Source organism: Notechis scutatus, chromosome 2 (assembly GCF_049901735.1).
Source record: "Notechis scutatus isolate UNSWTSFEM ecotype Mainland chromosome 2, rNotScu1.2, whole genome shotgun sequence".
NCBI lineage: Eukaryota > Metazoa > Chordata > Lepidosauria > Squamata > Elapidae > Notechis > Notechis scutatus.
Window position 1 is genome coordinate 89,353,191 of NC_142010.1, and position 17,686 is coordinate 89,370,876.

At 43.4% G+C, this 17,686-nt stretch overlaps 1 long non-coding RNA gene across 1 annotated transcript; it reads right to left on the reverse strand.

Annotated features, from left to right (window-relative positions):
• Positions 1–3,949: 3,949 nt before the first annotated feature.
• On the reverse strand, positions 3,950–13,496 carry LOC113423984 (uncharacterized). Its single transcript, XR_003372453.2, has 3 exons — positions 13,395–13,496; positions 5,869–6,082; positions 3,950–4,143 (listed from the first exon to the last, which is right to left on the reverse strand). It is a non-coding gene; the product is annotated as an uncharacterized LOC113423984 (long non-coding RNA).
• Positions 13,497–17,686: the final 4,190 nt, after the last annotated feature.

Consider the following 17,686-nt stretch of genomic DNA (forward strand, 5'->3'; position numbering starts at 1 on the left):
TGAAGCCGTGGAGGTGCAATGGTTAGAATGCAGTATGGCAGGCTAATTCAGCTCACTGCCAGGACTTCAATCCTCACCAGCTCGTGGTTGACTCAGCCTTCCATCCTTCCGAGGTCAGTAAAATGAGGACCCAGATTGTTGGGGGCAATATGATGACTCTATAAACTGCTTAGCACTATGACGTGATATAAAAGGCTAAATACTATTGTTATTACTTCTCCTATATATCAGGGGTGTCAAACTTGTGGCCCGCGGGCCAGATGTGTCAAGCGCTGGTCATGCCCACCCGTTTTAACAAAGAGGAAAGAAGTTGTGACAACAACGTGATGCTGTGAGTTTGACACCCCTGCTATATACCATCCCAAGTAAAATTGATTGTTTTTTTAAAATTATTTCAAAATGCCCATATTGATACCAAGTCAATATGAGGCCTCTGGTTTATATACAACTTACTGGTAGAATATGCATTAAGAATTAGAACTATCCCAATTTGTGAAGCTGACTGCATAATGACCAAGCAGAAAATGGAGGACAAGGGGAAAGGAACACCCTGAGCTTTGCCTCTCCTAAATTATGGGTGGAAAGGTGTTTTTTTTCTTCTCCTTCATCTAGAAAAAAAGTATAGCAATGAAGGAATAACAGTGGATAGATGGAGGGTCACAGATCAAAAATGGCAAGAATCATGCGCTGCAATTTTAGTGCTAAGGTTGCCAAAAACTTGCTGCTGTTTCTGTGCTTTCTACTTCTGCAGTGATGAAATGTATCTCTTGTGTTCACATTATAAACCCTGCAGATGCTACATTCTTCTATTCATAACGAAAGGGCTTGCATTCTGGAAGACTACTGTTGTCTTAGTGCTTCATAGATGGAAAGGACTTGTAACCTTAATCAGCCACGTGGCATCAACATGGGGAATAGAAACAAGAATATTGTCGTGGCCCCAATGGAGCCCAGTTCGGAGGAGAAGAAGGAGTTGAAACTGGGACCATCTGACAGGGATGGCACTCTCCCTTGGCATGCTTGGAGTGGCCAGGAGATGAGTATAGTGCTGTCCTGGGCCCAGTGGTGGGATTCAAAATTTCTTACTATTGGTTTGGTGGGCATGACATGGCTTGGTGGGCGTGGCTTAGTGGGCATAGCAGGGGAAGGATACTGCAAAATCTCCATTCCCTCCCCACCCCTCTAACCTGCTTCCCAGTTCCATTCTCCTGTGCAGGGCAACAAAAGAAGACCCAGTCAATCAGCTGGGGACTCGGGAGGCAGAGAATAGATGGGGCCAGTCAGAGGTGGTATTTGCCAGTTCTCTGAACTACTCAAAATTTCCACTACTGGTTCTCCAGAACTGGTCAGAACCTGCTGAATATGACCTCTGCCCCTCAGGTATTGGAGGAGGTGTTAGACCAGACAGAGAGTTGCCTCCCTGCACAGATACAGGGGAGGATCAGCTGCTGACAGGCAGTGGTGTTGATAGGCAGCATATCTCTTCCTCTTGATCCAAGGGCAAGGGGAGCGGACGGTAGGCAAGCATAAAGAAGGGCTGCAAGGGAGGAGGTTGCCCCACCCCTCCTCACAAGGAACACCTGGAATGGGGTAATTTAAGGAGAAGTCATGGGAAGTTAGTCTTTGCCAGGAACAATTGTTTGCTTTGGATTACACTCCCCCGGCTTCGACTGGTGCCTGTTGCTGTTTGCCTTACCTTCAAAGATTGCTCTTCACCTTTAGTCTTGGACCTTGCCCTTCTCTGTGGACTGCATTTGGCCTTTGATTCTTGCCTTGGAGCTTTTTTTTTTTTTTTTTTGCCATTGTCTTGTGCCTGGACTCTGCCTTATGGACTGGACTTGGAACACTGGACCTTGCCCCATGAGCATGCACCTACTCCATGGACTTTATTTATACTGAAGTGGCTGTTGTTTAGGGACTGAGGGTGGCTGCCTTCAGGGTAGCGTGGGACTGGAGCCTGACTGGTCATCGGAGGGCCATTTTCTGGATGAGAGAAATAAAGAACTCTCTAGAGGTCTGCCTCGCCTTGACCAGCTGGGTCAGAACAAATATCCTGAATTATACATACACCTTCCAAATTTCCAAATCCAACATCCAGAATATTATCTAGGCTTAAAGATTTTATTTCTTAATTTTATTTATTTAATTAAAACGTTTATATGGTCATCAATCTTTCAGCCAACTCTGGTTGACTCCTGGTCAAGTTTCTACATTTAACCATGTAGGTTTCAAAGAAAGGGCGGAGGGGAGGTGGAAATAATCTTAAATTTTCCTTTGCTTAAAATTTAGGTTCCATATATTGCAGAATGAGATAGAGAAGTGGCTGTTTCTCCAATGATAGTGCCAATCTTTTAAAATAGTCTTCCTACAAAGCATTCGATGCTACCTTTGTCCCTAAGCTTCAGGGAGACCTTGTAACTGAACTATTCAGAAGGGCATTTGCTGGCTGAAATCTGTTTCTGGGACACCATTTAATAGCTTTAATAGTGTTACTGAAGCTTGATTTTATTAGTTTGATTTATTATTTTATTAGCATGGGTAAGAGACTTTCTTAAGGAATACCCTGTGACAATAAGGATGGCAAAATGAAATTATTTCCGTGCTGTTATTGTGTCTGAAGAACGCTGACCATCAGGCCTGTTTAAGGTAACTTGCTCTCTTAGGATGAGTAAGGGAACACTTGCAGACTCATTGTGAGGATCAGTCTAGGCATTTGTCAGATAAAATCAATTGGATTCACTCAGTTGCACTTCGGCTGCACAAGTTCTACAGGGTTGAGTAAAGTGTATCCTTTAGTTATCTGGGGAGAGTTTGATCCTGTTGTCGAACTCTGATGAAGCAGTCAGAGTTCTTGGTGATCTTTATTACTCCTGGCAGTAAAGGCCTCCTAGAAGGCCTCCTACCTACCACTTGTGGTGGTAAATATTTCATTGAGGGATGGAGTGCTGCTGCCTTTGTACAAGATATCTTCACTCCATTCAACAGAGCTGGATTGTTTTTAATCCAGGATCAATCTTCCCTTTTTAATAAAACTTTTTGACAAGGTTCCCAATCTCCAGTTCCAAAGGGAAAAAAATGAATTATCTGGATTCTTTTCAGTCGGAATTCAAACCTGGCATTAGCACTGTGGTGGCATTGATCGCACTTGTCAATGACCTCTAGTGAGCTTGGGATGGGGGAGGGCAGTGAATCTATCCTGGCCAGCAGCTTAATTCCCAAGCAGTTTTCAACGTCATCAACTACGGTACTTTCTGGACCAACCTAGGTAGTTTGAAGTGACACTCTATTCTAGAGTGGTTCTCCTTCCTTCAAAGCAGGTTACAATCAGTGACAAAGAAAATGAGGTCTACTCTAAACTCTTTGTAATTATTGCTATTTTGGCAATAGTTATCAAAGGGAAGTTCAAAGACCAGGGGGGAAAGGGATTATGGGATCTACATGCAAATATATGGGACATCTGCAGCAATGGACAGTGGCTTCAAAATGGTGGAGGCAAACAAGTTATGTGTGTTAAAAAGAGATGGCACTTTGATCACCTAGCCCCATTTAAAACCAGTAGCTGTCTCTCAGATGACCCTGCTGGATGGGTTTGTAGGTGGCTCCCCTTCCTAGGCTGAGCACAAACAATACCCCCTACCTATAAGCCAAAATGATACAATCCAAGTAAAGTCTTACTGTGAATTATTTCTTTCTTTATGAATTTGAAATAGAAACAAGAAATCGTTTCTGTCTTTGTAATTCAATGTATTATGTGGGAAGTAATGCACTTTTCAAATGTTCTTCCCCAAAGGTTACCCCAGTGACATAAAGACACCATGGTAACAATTGCTAAGCTTTGGTAGACAAAAGTTGGGATGGTTTTGACAGACTGAATAGAAAAGTAAAATAATTAAAGTAGCAATTCTCAACTTACTTTTTGCAGAATAAATAACATTGAACTCAAGTGTGCTTTATTCTAAGTAAACGTACTTAGGACCATATTATAGACGTGACTGCACTGTGACACTGAACAAAACAATTAAATGCTTTTGGTTTGTTCAACCTCTGCTACATGACACACTGAAGTCAAAGGTCAGGGTATCTTCCAGGACATGCTTGTTCATTTTTATTATGCTGTAAACCAAGAATGGTAAGTTCTATTTCCTGAAAAGAGGTAGAGGAGAGATTTCAATTGTTGATCCTGGATATTTGTTTACAAGGAAACACATTTAATGATGACCTATGGGTGGCAATTGTAGACTGTTTTCTTAAAAGCAGAAGATATGTTCCTTATCAGTTTTGCAACGAGTTTTTTAAATGTGAACTGAGCTTGCTGAGTATTCCACTCACCACAAGTAGCTAACAGCAATAATGGAAAAATAAAACAAATCCAGTATATATTTAACTGGCTGGAACAATTATTCACTGACAAAATTTGGCTAAATCTACACGCAAAAGCAAGTAGGACACTCAAATATCTGCAAATCTAGTACAAAAGGCCATTTATAGAAGAAAACCAGGCGAATGTAGTGCTTAAAATTTTTCTGTCCAATTCTTCCAAACTCAGTCCCTTTCCATCCATTTTCTCCCCAAATAAGTCTGAGATTAGAAACACCTGCTGCTAAGACCTAAGCAGGAAAGGGATTATGGGGGAAAGAAAGACAGCTAAGAAACTCAGAATCTAAATATCGCTCTCATAGGTCTTTCTTTTTCCTGATCTCTGGAATCCCTTTTGAACATACAGATTGTCCTATACATATGACCACATTTCCAACATTTCTGTGGCTAAGCAAGATATTCATTAAGTGAGTTTTGTTCCATTTTACAACCTTTCTTGCCACAGTTGTTAAGTTAATTACTGCAGTTGTTATTAAATGAATCTGACTTCTCCATTGACTTTGCTCGTTAGTTCACAAAAGTGTTCACGATTCCAGGATTCTGCATCCATCATAACTACATACCAGTTGCCAAACTTCTGAATTTTGGTCACATGACCATGGGGATGGTACAATGGTCGTAAGTGTGAAAACCGATCCACAAGTCACTTTTTTCTGTCGTAACATTGTCACTAAATGAATGGTTGTAAGTCAAGGACTACCTATACTATCAAACCACCAGAATATTGTCCTGCCATTTTGAGGCAGGAAATCTGAAGACTGTATACTCCACGCCCTAACACAGACTTGCTCATTCACTCTCGTGTCGGAAGCTCCGAGGGTTAGCCAGTGACATCACTGTTGCCCCCGGGACGCCAGTTTGGGGGCTCCTCCGTTACGTTGCCCACCAAAGTGGTACCGATCTACCGTATTTTTTCATCAATAAGATGCCCCCATGTATAGGACACCCACAAGTTTCATGTAGAGTAATTAAGCACACTACAAGCCATCACTGCGCAGAAGCCATCTTATTATAATACAAGTGACTAATACAAGAACAGGAAATGCATCAAGGAACAATAGAGATGAAACCTAGAGTGGCAATGTAAAACTACAATAGAGTGGAACGATAGAGCTGCATATAAGGTAGAGGCTCAACCAGCAAAGCTGGAAGAAGGGGGTGGGCCACGCCTTCTCCTCTTGGCCTCCTGTGTATAAGACACCCCTCCATTTTTAAGTAAATGTTTTTAAGAAAAATTAGCATCTTATACATGGAAAAATATGGTAACTACTTGCAGTCACCCTCTTTCAAACTGCTGGGTCAGCAAGAGCTGGAGCAAATGATGGAAGCTCGCCCCATTGCACAGCAGCATCCGGGTCTCAAATGCGGGCTTGCTAATTGTCAACCCACCATCCTAACCCTGTGAGCCACCATGCTGCAGACATAGACTTAAGACTTAAAATGGCACATAAACCCAAGAATCATCAATATTCAGGGTCCCAAAACACTCACCTTCTCCAGCATTTTCTCATTTTCATCCCTTGGCCCTCCAGGATAGATGATCTTGTACTTCTGCCAAGAACACCTGCCCTTGATTTCACCTCTGCTTTTCTGGCCCTGAGACAGTGAGTGGCTTTTAGATAGATATTTGTCTCTTTGGTGCAGCAAATGAAGTCAAACGCTCAAGAGGAGGCTTTCAGTATTGTCAGAATTCAGGCCCTTTTCCCTGCCCAAAGGAGGATAAAGAAATTGGTGGGATAGATGCCAAAAGCAGACTTTTTAGCAGTACAGGAGTTCAGGCCTCTCTCTTCTTTTTTGCTTCATTACTGAGTAGAATGGCTATAAGCCATTTACTAAACATATAGCTGCTTAAGTTATATGTGTCCATGCACTATATATAAGCATTTGCTAGCTATACTTGTTCTTAAGGTAGAAATTATACCTACATGACCCCTGCTGATTAGACCAATTTATTCCTGCGGTCTTCCACGTTGGTAAACTAGATTTCTTTGGAAAGTTGACAAGCTCCTACATTATTCCTCACCAACCAATATGCTCGTTACAAGTAATCATTGACTTGAGACCATAAGTGAGTTTGAAATTACAGTTGTAAGTCATTGTCGTTATTAAGCAGACTGGACTCTATTTTATGACATTTTTGTGAAAGTCATTAAGCAAATGCTATAGTCATTAAGTGAACGTGGTGATCACTAAATGAATGATGCCATCATTAAGTGAATGAATTTTACCGTAACTGGAAATAGTAGCTGAAAAGCAGCAAAAAATATCACAAATTGCAGTCATGTCGCCAGGGAACACTGCAGATGGCCATAAAGGTGAACCAGTTGCCAAAGACCCAAAATGCAGTGACATGACTGTGAGGCATGGGTGGCTATTGTAACTTCAAAATTGGTTCATTAAGCGGCTGTTGGTAAGTGCACCCATAGCAATAGCAATAGTACTTATATACCGCTTCACAGTCCTCTCTAAGCAGTTTACAGAGTCAGCCCCCAACAATCTGGGTCCTCATTTTATAGAGCTGAGTCTGCCACTATAAAAAGCCAGCCTCTGGCTGGCCCACCCATCTTTTAGGCGAGGATACTTGACAGACGTAATGTGTCTCTGGAAGATAAACAAGAAATTAATTTCACCTCTCCCCAACCATCATAACCAGATGTTTAGGGTGGGGCTGGACTTTCTTGCAGCGTAGATAGAAAGGGCGTTCTCAGGTAATTATACCAATGTTTGTTTTCATCCATGCTGCCTCAAGAGTCCAGGAATGGGACATACCAAAGCCTGCATGTCCATGGGAGGGCCAACATCTGGTTCAGTCACTCTGACTGAGGAACCACCTGTTGAAGCACCCTCCGACCAAACGATGCCTGGGTTGAAGCAAATGAATCCAGGCGATAATGCCATATCAACGGTGAAGGTGAAGCCCAGGTAGCCGTTCTGCAGATCTCCTCCAGCGATGCTTGAGTAGACCAGGCAGCCGAAGTAGCCACACTCTTAGTGGAGTGGGCCGTGACATGTCTGGGGACTGGCATGGACAAAGTTTGGTACACTTTGGATATTCAAACTCTAATCCACCTACCAACTGTCAATGGAGTCATCTTGTTCCCCAGGGTAGAGGGATGGAATGACACAAACATGGCTTCAGATTTTTGAAAGGCCGGCGTCCATTTGATGTAAATCCGAAGGGCCCACCTCACATCCAGCGTATGCCACCTGTGTTCCAGTTCGTGTTGTGGTCTGGGGCAAAAGTCTGGCAACACAACATCTTGCACCCGATGAAACCACATGTTTATCTTAGGGACAAACATGGGGTCTAACCTAAGAACTACCCTGTTCTGATGGAAAAGACACAGGTCCATCATACCAAGAGTGCTGCTAATTCAGACACTCTCCTGGCGGAGTTAATGGCCATTAAAATGCTACCTTGAGGGACAGCATTTGTAGAGATACAGATCTGAGGGGCTCAAAAGGGGGCCTCGTTAGAGCTTGTAACACTTTAGGTAAATCCCAAGTGTGAAATCTATGTACAACAGGGGGTCAAAGGTTAGATGCCCCCCTTAGGAACCTGCGCACTGAAGGGTGATGGGACAAAGAAGCATATCCCTTCCAGGGTAGAACAGGGGGGAGAGCCGTTACCTGGTGGCAAAGCGTGTTACGGGCCAGTCTCTTGTCTAAGCCATCTTGTAGGAACATTAGCACCTCTGCCACAGAAGCAGAAGAGGGATGCACCAGGAGTGGAATACCCTCCAAGTCACATCATAAATGCGCATAGTAGACAGCTTTCAGGAAGCTTGAATGGTGTGTGTCGATTACCCTTTCAGGAAAGTTGGAAGCCCTCATAGATTGCTGTTCAAGTGCCAAATGGTTAAGCTGAACCACTGGGGTTGTTCGAGTGAAGTAATGCTCCCTGATGCAGGGAGATCTTGGATGCCGGGATCTTCCATAGCTGGGCCACAGACAGGTTCACTAGATCTGCAGACCAGGGTCTCCTGGGCCACTGGGGCACCAGGAGAATTAGCTCCACCTTTTCCTCCAACAACTTCCAAATTACAGCCGGAATAATGGGAAGAGGAGGAAAGGCATAGAGGAGACACGGAGGCCAGGCACTCCAAAGCGCATTGTCCCCTCCATTTCCTGGGTCAGAAACCTGGTGAAGAACCTGCCCAACTGGGCATTCTGAAGGGTGGCAAAGAGGTCTATGGTTGGAGAACCGAATCAGCGTGACAAGTCCTGAAAAAGAGAGGGGTTTAGACTCCACTCTGCCTGGTATACTGTGGACCAACTCAACCAGTAGGCCTGGACATTGTTGACTCCCAATATATGGTCTGCCCTGATTGAAAGGAGGTGTCTCTCCGCCCACCTCCCCAGGCACTCTGCCTCTCTCATCAAGGCCCTGGACATGGTCCTCCCTTGCCTGTTGACATGGGCCATTGTCCATCCTGACTAACACATGGTGACCAGCCACCATGTTCCGGAAGTGTTTCAGGACTAAGAAAATAGCCTTGAGTTCCAGCCAATTTATGGGGCACGTCCTTTCTGACTGTAACCAACACCCCTGGGCTATTTCCCCCTCCAAATGGGCTCCCCAGCCATGGAGACTGGCATCTGTGGTGAGCTGGATCCTGTCTGGCTCCTTGAAGGGAAGACCCCTCTCTAGAGCCTGGGACTGCCACCATGCAAAGGACCGAAGGACCTGAGAAGGAACCTGTACCCTAATGGTAGAATGGCTGGTTCCTGCCCGTTGAAAGGGGAGCAAGAACCATTGGAGTTCCCAGGCATGGAGACAGCCCATGGGACAATCCCAATGCAGGAGATCATCTTTCCCAGGATCTGGGACAGTAGAGACAATGGGACAGTGCTCTGACACCGAATCTGACTGATGCCACTCAGTCCGGGGAGAGGAACATCTCACAAAGTGATGTATCTATAATTGCCCCAAGGTGACCTGATCGTTAGGGAAAGGTGACTTTTCCTTAGGTTGATCAAGAACCCTTGGTCTCTTAGGCTCTGCAATGTGATGTGAAGGTCGCCATGGGCCAAGTGGGTCAACTGTGAATGGATGAATATGTCGTCCAGGTAGCACTGGACCCTCACCCGTATGGTGCGAAGTGAAACTGCCAAAGCTGCCAAGACTTTCGTGAAGACCCTTGGGGCTGACGAGAGACCGAAGGGTAAAGCCTGGTAATGGAAATGGTCATTCTGATAACAAAAACAGAGAAACTGGTGATGATGAGACCAGATAGGAATGTGGAGATAAGCCTCTGTGAGGTCTATGGAGGATAGGAGGTCGCCCTCTCAAATGCTTTCAAGGATAGAATGCATGTCTGCATCTTAAAACGCCTGTATGGGATAAATTTGTTTAAGAATTTAAGGTCCAAGATGGCTCGCCACCCCCCAGAGGCCTTTGTGATTGCGAAGAGGCAAGAAGAGAAGCCTTGCCCTCATTGATCCTCAGGAACCGGTTGAACAACTCGTATGTCAATGAGATGTTGGCTTGCCGATTCTGTAAGGACCTGTTTAGAGCAGTCCCTGGAGTAGCGAACAAACCATCATGGAGGTGGGGAGAGAAACTCCAGTTGGAGGCCCAACCTCACCGTCTCAAGAACCCATGAGTCTGATGTAGACTCCTCCCATCTGGAGGCGAAGAAAGCCAAATGGCCTCTGATGGGGGGGAGATGGGGCACTCATTTTGAGCATCTGAATTAACGACCTCCTCCCCGTCGAAAGGGCCATTTACTGGGGGACTGTTGCTGCCTGCCAGAAGCTTCAGCATGCAGGAAAGGACCTCTGACATCTAGAACCGAGAGCTGGTTTTGGGTCTGAAAGACGAGGGGCGATACTCAGACCTTTTGCCTGCCAAAGAGAGGACCTTCTTCTTGTCCTTGGTCGCTGTCAAGTATGGTTCAAGGATGTCGCCAAATAGCTTATTGCTTATATATGGAGCCGATGCCAACTTCCATTTATGGTGGGAGTCGGATTGCCAGTTGCGTAGCCAAAGTATCTGCCTGGCCACCACTGAAGAAGCCATGGCCCTGGAAGCAGACTTGGCCGAGCACAGAGTGGCATCTGCCGTAAACTCCACCGCCACAATTGTCTTATTGAGATTTTGGTGTGCTCTGAATTCGGTGGCCAGGAGCCCCTCCTAAAGTTGGTGAAGCTAGGTCAGTGAAGATCTCGTAAAAAACAAGGCTGCCATTGATGCTCTAATCACCCAAGCCACTGCCTGGTGAGTGCGCTTGAGGGTTTGCTCAGACCGTTTGTCCTCTGCCTTGAGCACATCCTCTGGTTCGGTGCCTGAGAAAGAAACGATGCCACCACCGGAGCATCCACCAAAGGTACCAGCAGGGCATTGGCCAGGGATGGGCCCATGTTATAGAATCGTCTGTGGTCTTTTCTTTCTCCTCAAAGGGGCTTGGGAGTCTTTTGAGTCTTCCAGTCCTTTGGGGACAGGTTGGGGGGCTTCCCTCTTCATCTGGCTAACAGGGCAGACACCAAGGATGCTGTGAGCTTCCCCCACATAGGTGCTGCCCGTTGCCTAGGCCAGGAGAGTCAGGAGACTGTGAGGCCTTGGGGAAGCACTTTCCCCCAAAACAAAATGGCCACTCAGCAATTCTAAAATGGCTGCCCACCATGTGGGGTGGCCCTGGGACGGCCTAGCCACCGTCTTCTCCTTGGGCTCTTACCAGGCCCCGAGTGATCGAATTAAGCCAGAACAGCTGAGAAGCGGCAGGAACTAAGTTCCGGAGTCAGCTGTAAAGCGGCTTGGCTGGCAGCAGCAACAACAAGGTTGCAATCAGTGGGGCTGCGTAGGAGGTTCCTCCAAATGTTCCCTGGGTCCGCAGTGCTTGTGCAGCAGTGCCAAAGCCTTGGCACTGCAGGAGAGTGGATCCCTGCTCTCCTGGAGACAGAGCTCTATCGGATCCCCAGGAGTTGGATTTTAAATTATTGCTGTCTCTTTGAGTTCAAACTTTTCCTTTAGCTGTTTAAAAGCACTTCTTCCAGAGACTATGCTCTCAGACAAGAAGCTGAGCCAAAAGATGAGCGGGCCAGCCAGAGGCTGTTTTTTTATAGTGGCACACTCAGCTCTATGACGTCAGAAGGAGGAGCTTAACCTATTCCTGGACTCTTGAGGCAGCGTGGATGAGAATTGAGGACTATCTGTAGTACTGAAGGCAATATATAGACATAATGACTAATTGCCTTTATTAGTCTTATCCCACATATATGAATGTCCCATTCTTTAAAATTGATTACGTCACCACTTTTTCTAAGTGCTCCTTTATTCTACATTGTTTAATTATTTGAGACATGTGTACACATCATGATTTGGAGTTTATCAGCACTTTTAGAATGTGATAAAGTGTCATGGGGATCCTCAGAAAAAGGATGGCTGTCCTATTGGGTGTATCTAAACACAAATACCTATTTCACGGAAAGGCACACTGCACAGGCTAGATGTCACTCTTCTCAAACCTGAATATGGAAGACATGGGAGCAGGGTCCTCAAATGCAACCTACTCTTTTGAATTTATTTTGTTCTCTCATTATTATCCAAAACTCTTTCAACCAACTCTCTTAATACAGTAAGCTGTGTTTACATTTACATGAGTCATTCACTCCTCCTGACCACCATTCTCACATTCATTCTCTTCTTAGATATAAATGGGCAGAAGAAATGTTGAGTAACAGAAGGAAGAGGAGAAGAAGTGGGAGTTGCTAGCTGACCTTTATGTTGGGAAGAGTTTGTGTATCATTTACAGTAAGCTTTGGCTCTCTTCCCTGCACCGATCATTGTTGAGCAAATCTGCAGTTATTTTGCAAACAAAGAGCAGAATGAGTGGAATGGAAAGGCAGGTTTCTAATCCAAAGGAATTATTAAACTACAAATTAACACAGGGTAACAAGTGTCTACTCAGCTGTGCAGGTGGAACAAAGACAAGAAGACAAAAATGGTTGCAAAACAGTTTAGGCTATCTCCAAAAATCAGGCCTCATTAGGCCATTGAATGTGTATGCGGTCAACTCTGCCTCACTATTCCATACATCACAATCTCTCGCCAAACACTCCAGGCCATAGTTCAAAGAATTAAACCACAGGCATTCTCAGCATGCAACCTGCTGAGAAATATGAGAAGAACATGAGGAACTAAACAGGCAGCAACAGTGCAGTGTAGAATTTGGAATCTAGTTCACAAGCGCCTGTTTATTATATGGGGCTTGATGGAATCCTACAAGTAGACATGGAACTGAACAAAGGGGTATTATCAAATTGTCCAATTCCATTTCACTCCTTATATAATGTAGGAAATGAATAGTTTGACATAGTACATTCCCCCAACTTAAATGAATAATATTGGCAAGCTACAAGAAGGGGACGCACATTCTGCTTTCTTTGCGGATAAAAGGGGAACAAAACACTAGATGTTATGGTGACCTGTTGTTCAAAGTCATACTATGGCCTGCCTTCAAAACCATTAATGATAAATTAATGTTGGGACTCAGCCAAGAGGGTGATCCTTCTGCTTCCAATCAATTATAATTTTTTTTAAAAAATGCCTTCCTTTCGCAGTACCCAAAATATCTTCCTGAAAACTGAGGCTTCTTGTAAGAGTTCAAGAGCCATAAACTAGTAACTTAACAATAGCAAATACAGAAAGCTAATATTATTTATAATAATATAATATACTGAACACACTTTAGGACTTAAATTCCATCCAAGCCTCATTTCACCCAATGACTAAGTGTTTTCTACTTTCTTCTCTGCTAATGCCAAGCGTAAAAGCAACCCTGTCATCTGAATCCTTCAGCCTCAAAAACATCAGCATTCCTTCCTGCCACTGTTCCACTTGTTGATTTGCTGCAGCATATCAGACAGGTGTGTGTGTGTGTGTGTGTGTGTGTGTGTGTGTGTGTGTGTGAGAGAGAGAGAGAGAGAGAGAGAGAGTGGTTTGGGCCCCTCCCAAAACTATCTGACTGTTCAGCACCCATGTGAGTTGTTTCTAGCGTCTGCCGGAATTGCCTTACCTGCAAAGGAGCAACTCACTGCCTTTCCCTTTTCCTCTCCTCTTTGCTTTCTCCAAGTGAGCTTGCTGGTTAGGGAGGAAATTTACCATCTCTTGGCTTAGAGACAGGGACACAGACCCTGGTTTTACTGATTAACTCAGCTGTACCAGCAGCAGTGAATGAACAATAGAAATGGTACTTAAACAAACATTCATGTAGTGCACTTACGGCTGTAGATAGTCTATGCAGTGTAATGAAATGTGCAGTGTAAGAAAATCTTGTTTCATCTGTTTCATCTTTGTTCCATTCTGCTTATTATTAATGTATGGTTACAGAAAGTAGGCTTTCTGATTCAGGCATGCATTACAAAGTATTCTCAGCAAAGAAGAATATTAACTGATGATTAATTCCAAAATGACTCCATTTTTTTTTCTTGAAGAATTTAGTGCAATATAATATATTTTTTTAAGGGCCACACAAAGTGACAGAATACAACTGATTTCTCAACAGGAGAAAGCGTTCACATTTGTTCCCTATTTGATGCTTCTGAAAGAATCAGGAACGAATGTATTTGTTTATGTTCTTCACCCTTATTTTTGCAAATTGGCATAACATTAAGAAGGCCATTCACTTTTGTTCCTCTCATATCCAGGTTTTACCAACATTGTTAACACAGCCTAATTAAATTCCTGAAGTATGAAAAGCTGACCAGGGGAAATTTCTTATTTAGATGGTACTAAAAATAAAATGACATAATGCAAGGGGGTGGGTGGGAATAGATGCATTCTCAAACATTCTTTTTACTGTAAGAAATCCAAGTATATTAAAGAGCAGATAGACATCTATAATTATGGTAACCTCGTGATCTCTTTTGCTCCCATATCCTAAGTAACTACCAATAAAACTGTAATCAGTATATATAAACAACACAAGAATGTTGAGCTCTGTTATTATGATCTTCCTCTTCAGGAGCAATCCCCATCTATCTTTATAAAGGAAGGTAATTGTTGTAGCAAGTTAGCAATCACATGCTGGGTTACGTATATCATTAAGCAGTCCTTCCTCATTCCAGTCGTCCTGAAAGATAGGCTTTGCAAAGCTCTTTTCTCTGCAAAGAGAATCACAAGCTGCAAAGGGTTCACAGTACAAACAGTGATTGCACTCTGCGAATAAAGGACAACTCCAAATCTGTTGATTCTGACTGGGTTTGATTTACAGTGGCACACAGAACTATCAACATTTCATTCCACAAAATACTTGAACACTCTATCCTTGAGCACGTGCAGAACAGCAAAAGCAGGCATATTTTTAAAACACAGACTAAAAAGCAAAATAGGCTTTAGCATATGCAGACAACTTTTCTTGCTGGTAGAAATCACTTTGAAAAAGCAGTAAGGCCAAATTATGTTTTGGGGAATGAATTGGTTTAGTGATTTAGTGGTTTAATCACTAAGTGATTAAACACTCTGCCTATAAAAGAGCCCTGTTTTAATCCCTGGCACCTCTGGGTTGGACTAGGAAAGATTCATAGACCATATTCAGTGGTTTTGCCATACTCGCCCCACCCTCCAATCTTGAACCCAGCAGGATATCATGTTGTCCTAAATCTATCTGCAATCTGCCCTTATGAGGAAAGGGGCTGTGTTGCTGTCCATAAAGTTTTAGTGTACAAGCTTCTAAGGGCTGTGATTCAAACTCTTGGTCAAAATTCCAGTTCTACCCAATGTTATCCAGCACATGAAATGCTTATCTCTAATTCTTTGAAATCATAGGCCAGCCATTTGACTCTTCAACCTCTTGACCACTTCCTCTATCATTCATTCATTCATTCATTCATTCATTCTCACCTTTGAGTCGGTCGTGACTCTTAGTAATTGCCTGGACAGGTCTCTACACTTTTGTTGGCAAGATTTCAGAAGTAGTTTGCCATTTTCCTAGGTTGAGAGAAAGTAATGACTCCAAAGTCATCCAACTGGCTTTGTGCCGAAGGCAGGACTAGAGCTCACAGTCTCCCTGTTTCTAGTCTGATAAGTTAACCACCACACATAAATGCCTCAACTATTTACTTATTTGTTTGTTTGATGTGGGTTGGTTGAATCAATACTGACTCCTGGCAACTGCCTGGAGAAGTCTCTGAGAAGCCACAGGCAGAGCTAGAAATCATAATCTTCCAGTTTCTAGCTGAGTGCCTTGACCAACTACATCACTCCTTGTTGACCACTAATTGGGAGCAAAGAGTTGGGGATTTTTCATCTCATGGTTGGCATCCAGTGGTTGCCAGCATGCAGCCAGTAGATACATACTGCTTAGGAAAAAAAGGTTTAGCCATTGAGACTAGTGTGGCAACTATTACTCTTAAAGCATAATGTGAGCAGAGGAATTCCATAGGAATTCTTTGCCAAGCAGACTACAAAAGTATAAGAACTGATTCCTTTCAATTACATCCCAAATTATATACATTAAGGCAGGCATGGGAAGGTTAGTTTCAAGGCTTTCTATTTTGCATGCTTCCTACTTTCTACCAGTTGGCCAATACATTTAAATACTGTTATATACAGTATGTATATAATGGCCACAGAAGCTAATGTTTAATCTCCCTTGCTGCCAAGAGGACAGAAGGGTAGGTCAAGAGATCAGGGACCAGACTGAAGTGGGTAATCTCACAGGAAATCAGCAGATCAGTTGAAACCAAAAGATTGTCACATGGAGCACATCACTTGAGGCAGTTTCCCTAATGCCTATGTTTCTGTATATATTGCCTGCACAAAGTATAGCATTTTAAGATGGGATTTTAGGGAACACACCATCTTCAGAGCCTAGAACCTTAAACTGTCCTCAGCTGTGGGATGACAGTGAGATACAGTTGGAGGCAGGTGGATATGCACTCAGGAAATGATTTCTAGACTGTCCTTCCACCAGGACAAAAGGCTGAGTAGATTTGTCCAGATACCACTTAGTTATATCATCCTTTCCCCAACTTTGCATTCTTCAAAATGTGCTGGGACTTGCAACCAGAATGGAGATTTCTGAAGGCCAACCAACTAGGAATTCTGGAAATTGCAAAATGACCATAAATGACATGGAAGACAGTCTCATTGTTAAAGGGTCCCCAAGCAATTCAAAACCATGGCAAGGCAATACTGGATTTTAAATATAAATAAATAATTCTGTGATGATAGAAATAGTTTTTGAAGCTTTACCAAAAGCCCAATACTGTGCATAACAGCATATGCAGTGTGTGTGTGTGTGTGTGTGTGTGTGTGTGTGTGTGCGTGTGTGTGAATACCAAAGAGATTAAATTCTTCCATCATGAGCCATGGTGGCTCAGTGGTTAGATTGCAGTCCTTCAGGCTACTTCTGCTGACTGCCAGCTGCCAGCAGTTCTGCAGTTCAAGTCTCATTGGCTCAGATTTCACTCGGACTTCCATCTTTCCAAGATGGGTAAAATGAGGACACAGATTGTTGGGGTCAACATGCTGACTCTGTAAACTGCTTAGAGAGGGCTGTAGAGCACTGTGAAGTGGTATATAAGTCTAGTGCTATTACTATTGCTTTTTTTTTTACTTTTCTTGTCCTTGTGAAGCCATGCGCCTAGATGGGCAAGACAGAATTGTCAAGAATCTAATTTAGCTCATCAGTGATAGCACAGAAACCATAAACATTAGAATGATTTAAATATGTTTTGTTTGCTTGAAGGTTTTTTTTTTTTTTTTTTGCTGTACGTAATTGTTGAGGTTGGGGGATGTGGGAGGTTGAGGATATAAATTTGTGCCAGTCCTTAATAAACGAGTAGTATTATTAAGCTCAAAATATAAAAGGCAGTCTTCCATTGTTCAGCAGGAATTGAAGTCACCACCACATTTCATCTCTTTGGGAAATTTACTAATCAGTCAATTAAGTATTAATCATTCCTAATGTGGTTTTTATGTAATCATTTTACCTTGGAGTTGTGACTTCCTGTGTATTTAATCCTCATGCTTCCATTCAACATAAGAATGCATTGTTCTGTTTTATCTTATCTCATGTGGCTGACTGTGTGGTTTGGGCAGAAGGTACAGCTGTAGGAGAAGCAGACTTCACAGAAGCAAAGTGAAAACAAATTATCTCCCTGCAGTACGCACACCATACTATCTGGCTCTTCAGAAGGAGCAGGCACCAAACACCACAGTTGTCCACTCCACTTTCCATTTTTCATCAGCAGGCTCGCTCTGGTTTGGCTTCTCAGATCAAGCTAGCCAACCCAGGTCTTGAAGGCAACCATGTGCATGATTTCAGGCCTGTTGGGCCCATCAGCATTGCCATGGTTACAAGGA